Source organism: Vitis vinifera, chromosome 6 (genome assembly GCF_030704535.1).
Source record: "Vitis vinifera cultivar Pinot Noir 40024 chromosome 6, ASM3070453v1".
NCBI classification, from domain to species: Eukaryota; Viridiplantae; Streptophyta; class Magnoliopsida; order Vitales; family Vitaceae; genus Vitis; species Vitis vinifera.
In genome coordinates, this window is record NC_081810.1 from 10,706,063 (window position 1) to 10,713,016 (window position 6,954).

The following is a 6,954-nucleotide window of genomic DNA, read 5'->3' on the forward strand; positions in this document are numbered from 1 at the left end:
TTCATTAAAGATCAAGGGTTCGTGTTCATCTAACTAGGAAGTCACAAGTATGTTTAAAAAGGTTTTGCTTGTGACATATTAGGCTCTTTTGAGGTATAAAAAGGTTCAATATCATTTTTAGACTTAAAATGTATTAAAATGTTTTTTCAAAAGAAGTAGGGGTTGCTCAAGCGATTAAGCTCACTCAAGTAGACCGCTTAAGTGATGTAAGTCCGCTCAAGCACACTTGATAGTCCTACCTAGTTTAGAAATGAATTTTGGATTAATTTCACTCAAACTCTATCTGGAAACTTAAGATACTGAAATTCTTTGTGGTATTCACCTATAAATACCTCATTATAACCCCTTAAGGGTTAGAGATCTTGGAGATTGGAGATATATTGTTGAAAGACCTTTCATTCCTTAAATACGATCTCTTTAAGAAAGCTTAAAGTGTCATACTATTTCTGATCTCTCATCCAAGGATTTGATATTCGAATATTGGGTTGAAGACCATCATCCTTTTAGAGTGGTTGAAGGATTTATTAGGGAGCAACATGAAGTTGTTGCGTCGTGGACGTGAATCAAGTTGTAAGTACTGGAGAGTAAGTCCTTAGAGTAAAGAGACTAGGTAAATCTGTTTAACTTGATTTTGAATAGTGGATATCTAAGCTTTGTAAGAATCCACATTTCTGTTATACCATTGATTTGATGCCATTATAATAGGGATTGGTTTATTTTTGTCAAAGTTATATATGCCTTTTTGACTCGTAGATGGTTAATAGATGAAATTTTCTTTAATTTTAAAAGAAAATGAATTTAAATCTATAAATATATTTGGTTAAATTAATATAAAGTCTACAATAATTTTCATAAAAATAAAAATTTTTACTAATAATTTCACATCAATAAAAAATAAAAATATACTATAAATTTTTTTATGATATGATAAATAATTCCATTTGTAAGTTATAATAAACCAAAGAAAAGTCTTATAAATATTGTCACCCACTATGGACAACATTTTGTATGCATCCCTACTTCATGGAAAGATTTAGACTACGAGAAAAGTATTCCTTTGAGAAAATTGGTTTCTATTTATTAAGGTTTGGAGTCTTTATTTAATTTTAAAGTAAAAATAAAATAAGAAAGAAAATCATATGTGACTTCATAAAGTAATAAACAAGTGTATTAATGAAAAATAGATCTAAGAGTTAGCATACTTAATGAAAAGGTTCAGGAGTACTCCGTTAAACGATGAATAACTATGGTCTTTACTAAACAAGTAATTTTTTTTCATATTTTATTAATTTATTGATGAATACCAAAAGTAGTGACACTCAAATAATAGACAAAAGATGTATATAATAACATGATGAAGGCCGAGATATACACGCATGGACAAAATCAAATAAATGACAATATGAACCATCATGAACCTAATGAAATTCAAATTCAGATTTGGTTTCAAAACTAAAAATATGCAAACAAGGCCCAAAAAATTGACCCAAGGTTGGCTAGGATATTGTGGATGAATTGCACTGAAATCAACACTAGGGGCTAAAGTGTCAAAATTTTAAATCCGTAGGGAGGTCGATACCACAAAGTGGAGTATCAAATTATGCATTGACACGATTTGAAACCTTAATGTGGATCCTTTATTGATTTAATTTTGATATTGAATTGTGAACAATAGAGAAAATCAATTATTGAGAGACAACCTCAAATTTGATATGAAATTATATAACAAAGTATAACATTGAGATCTGGCAAACCCAAGGAAAAGGATAGTTATTGTAATATATTTCCCCTAAAAATTTATTTACATATTTAGGATCTTATCGTTTCTAAGGCTTTTCAAAAGGTAACACTATATAAAAATGATATCAAACCTTATTTTAATATGCTTTGCTCTCAGTTATAATTTAATTATCTCATATAAGAGTATAGATAAGATGACGCTTTAGGTTATGTACCTTGTACGCTAACTTCGTATCCTGAATTTTAACCTAAGTATGAGAAATTTGATAGTTTTGAAAATTTCCTAATTTAAAAAAAAAAACAAATTGTATTTCTTGCTTTCAATTTAGTATCTCTAAATTGAAAAATGACATTTTCCTACTTTTGAGTATATATATACTTTTTTTTATATATATAATTTCCTCAAAACTTTTCATTTTATAATTAAAATTGAAAAAAAAATTTGATTTACATGAAATTAATTTTTAGGAGTATTTGTATTGAATTAATATATATGGGGCAATTCATTACTTATGCTATAAACTTGAAGTAAGTGGAAAAATAAGTAAATGTAAGACGTGGATATTTACTTAAATATTTACAATGTAAACAACTAAGCTAGCCGAGTAACATATATGTGGTTTGTGTATGATGAGTTCTATGTGCTCTTGAGAGTAATGTGTGCTAAGGTTAGGCATGATTGTAATACAACAAATTTACTGTCAAGGAGGCAAATGTAATTTTAAAAAGAAATAAAATAAAATAAAATGAATGGAAATAGAATGATCATTTTCCATTCAAAACCTAATTATAAATAGCTTATTCATGATTTTTCTATACAAAAATCCCTAGAAAGAGAATGTACGGTTTTGGAGAACAATCTTTCTAGGTAAGATCTAAATTTTGTAAATAGTATTTTAGTTTCATTAAATAGTTTTAAATAATTTGAATGTTCATTTAAAAATCAAAATCTAGACTAGATGTTGTTTGAATTATTTTTTTATTTATAAAAAATAGAAATATATATACAAAAGTGGACTTATTCATGGAGACAATAAAATTCCAAATATTCAACTGAGTAGATCCATGTATATATATATAAAGAAAATTGGAAATCCTCTAATAAATAAACCGAAAAGAAGATAAGGACAACTAGTTAAATGATTAACTTCGCTGTAGGATGGAAGAATGAGACTAGGGGGTAAGGCTTGGCCTTAGTTCGTAATATGAAAATAGAATGGCTACATGCTGCATGGGATACAAGAATTTAAATGTTGAGTTCCTGCTTGATTTTGTGCAAAAAGAGAATATGCAAAATATGTTATAAAGAGTGCATCTTGTATTAAACTTCGTAACTATTAGTTAACAAAATATGTTTTGTTTCACAAAAGAAACTTGTACTACATTAATTTACAAATACCAAAATCCCATGGTTCACTACAAGTAGCCCATACTACAAGTGTACCTAACAAATATATATATTACATCATTCCTAAAAAAAGATTTGGTCTTTAATACAAAGGCAAAGCCTCAAAACACTATCAATGCGAGCAAACAACATCCAATCATAGTAAAGCAATGCTCAAGCATTATTTCCCGCATAGGTCTTCTGACCTACATTTAAAGATGGAAAGGATAGGGTGAGTTCACAACTCAGTAGAAAAGTTTATAACCATCCTAAGCATACCCTTAAAAACTTTGAATTAAACATGTAATAGCATGCATGATAAACATTTTATAACCATTAACAAATATGCAATCATGTCAAACATGTATGCATGTGTTTGCTGGTTTCATCTTTACTTTACCTTGTCCATCCTTTCACGACTGATAAACTATTCACCCCCACCAATCTATATATCATATATCAATGCTCCACAAGATACATGATCAATATAATAATGACTATTTTGGGACATCACCAAAGAGCAAGTCCTACCCCGTGCCTTTTGGGACTCATACCCAAGGGCAGGACCAACCCTGTGTCTTTAGGGACAAAAACTCAAGGGTAGGACCAACCCCATACACCCACATCGGAGTGTCTTCCTCGAGGGCTTTAGGGACTTTCACCCAAGGACCCACGATCCCACATAAATAATATATCAAAGGATAATGCCTGTAGCATCGCACAAATACTTCCCACCAATCAATTCTTTGAATATCATATGTGATTATTCCATATCCTTTTGTCAATGCAACCACACCATGAACCATTTCCACAACACAAAACCATGAATCTTCATACCACCAATCTCAATGTAACATTTCAACACAATAAACCGAGATGCAATGACACATTAAAACATTTTATGAAATCATAGAAATGACATGAAATTTCAAATAAATCTTTCAAGGAAAGAAATCAGATACACCATGGGTTAACATAAAATTCCCTACCTTACACAAACTTTCCTTTTATGATTCTTCTATGTAGGCAATCTTTACCTATTACAAGGAATTGAAATGAAACACATAATTTAGACTTCCTAATGATGAAAATTTATATAATTTACTGTTGCTAATTTTTAATTCTAATGTTCTCTAATCTACATGCCTACAGGATTTTAAATCAAATTTGAATTGAATTAAACAATATTTATAATGCATATTAATATTCTCTAATTAATTACCAAACACTAATTGTTGTGATTTTCTTAAAGCCTAACCCATTAACAAATCCCAATGGTCCAAATAACCTAATTAATCACATGTTTACTAATCTATTTTTCCATTAAATCAAATTAAACAAAGATTTATGCTGATCTTACCATTAATAAAATATTTAAGCTAAAATACTTTAATCCTTAATTTATTTTTATTTTTAACTAAAACATGTTTATAGCTAATTACACTCAACTTTTACAAAAATTTTACCATTAATTTGTTTCAGTACACCATTAGGACAAAAATGAACCAAAAGTACTAAATTAAACAACTTGCTTACCTCAAATCTACACTTTTTCTCTCTAGACCCTCTCTCTAACCCAAGTTGTTGTAGGTAAAATGGTGCAAAATGAGTTGCATGCCCTTATATAGGGCTCTCCATGCAGCCAAGTAGAAGGTGGCAGGCCACATGGCGGCCACCAACCCACCCAAGTAGGAGGTGGTAGGCCACTTGGCTGCCACTGACTCCAACTTCCCAATTTTGCACTTTAGTTTTTCAGGTTATCAAAAATTAAACCCATAATTACCCATTAGTCCTTTAGGTTTTCATAATTATAATCAGCCCCTAAGAACCTAATAAGCATGGTTGTCATTAACTAATCTAACTTAACATTAATCAAAGTTTAATTCATAATTAAACAGGATTAACACTAAACTAGTTTTAACATCTAATTAAGCACGTTTAAAGTTAAGTACTAAGATAATCATTATTGCCTATTTAATTCATTGGTGCTAGGTATTACAATTTAGGATGACATCCTAATGATAAAACTCTAAAAGGAACAGAGAATAAACTTAGATTTAACTTAGGATTGTGTTCCAATGATAAGAAACCAAAGGAACAAATAATAAATTTAGATAGAACCTTGGGTGGCGTCCCAATGATAAGAGTTCAAAGGAACAAATAATAAACTTATATTGAACCTTGGATGGTATCCCAATGATTAGAAGAAAAAAAAAGGAACAAATAATAAACTTAACTAGAACCTAAGATGACATCCTAATGATAAGAGTCCTAAGGATCAAAGAATAAACTCAAATTGCGGCTAGGATGGTGTCCTAATGATTAGAAACCGAAGGGACAAATAATAAGCTTAGATAGAACCTAGGATGATGTCCCAAAGATAAGAGTCCAAAGGAACAAAGAATAAATTTAGATTGAACCTACGACGATATCCCAATGATAGGAAACCAAAGGAACAAATAACAAACTTAGATAGGACCCAGGAGAACGTCCTAATGATAAGGATCCAAAGGAACGAATAATGAACTTAGATTACACCTATGATGGTGTCCCAATAATGAGAAGCCAATGGAACATAGAATAAATTTAGATAAGAGTCCAAAGGAAAATTGAATTAAGTTAGATACAACGTAGGATAGTACCACAATGATAAGAGTCTAAAGAAATAAAGAATAACATTATATTGAACCGAGGATGGTGTCTCAATAATTAGAAACCAAATGAACAAATAATTAACTTAGATGTAGCCTATGATAGCATCCCAATGATTTTTGTCCAAAGAAACAAAGAATAAACTTAGAACTTAGGATGGTGTCCCAATGATGAATAACCAAAGGAACAAACAATAAACTTAGATAGATAAACTTAGATGGTGTCCCTTGTAGAATTGAGTAGAAAAACTTATCTTGGTTGATGAAAATATCTCTACATCATTCTCAATGAGTAGATTGTTATCTACCTACAAGATCTTAGAGCACTACCACACTTCCCTTCACCTTCTTGTACACACAAGACCATTTGTTATGAAAATATATGGTTACATCATATAGATGTTAATATCAAGATAAAAGTTTAAGAACACTATCTTGACATCTTATTGCAATATCTCATAAATGAGATACACCACAATGGATAGGAGTACTCTAATGGATTTGATTATAACTACTGGTGAAAAGGTTTCCTATATTCAAAACGATGTTTCAAACTATAAACTTTAGCTACAACCTAACCACTTAAATCTCAACCTTTCCATCTACTCCTTTGTTCCTTTTGTAGACCAACTTCCACTTATGAGTTTTATCCCTTCGGATGCTTCTACAAGAACCTAGACTACATTAAAATTACAACGATTCTAACTATCATTCATAGCTCCTTGTCAAGTTATGAGCACCAACACACTCATTGCTTCATCATAATATATAGAGTATAAACCTCCCACTATGATGAAGTACTTATGTATTGGAAGTAATAGTAATGTTGTATCTCTATACCTTTGGATCTATAGTGTCTTATGTATAGTGAAACTATCTTCTAATGTTTTTTATTCTATATCAATGTTTGTCTTATTACATATCATACAATCTTTATCAAAAAAACAAAAAACCGTTTTTAAAAATTCCGAACACTGTTTGACCGTTGTTCTTAGGAAACGATTTTTAAAAACAAAGTGAAATAAAGAATAGTTTTTAGAGAACAAGTAAAAATTGTTTTCACCAGTTTTTAAAAACAGTAGTAAAACACATAAAATTTTAGAAAAATAATAAAAGGAAATAAAATTGAATATGATCCCATTCCCTTTCTCTTTTTACGATATAATATTGATATAA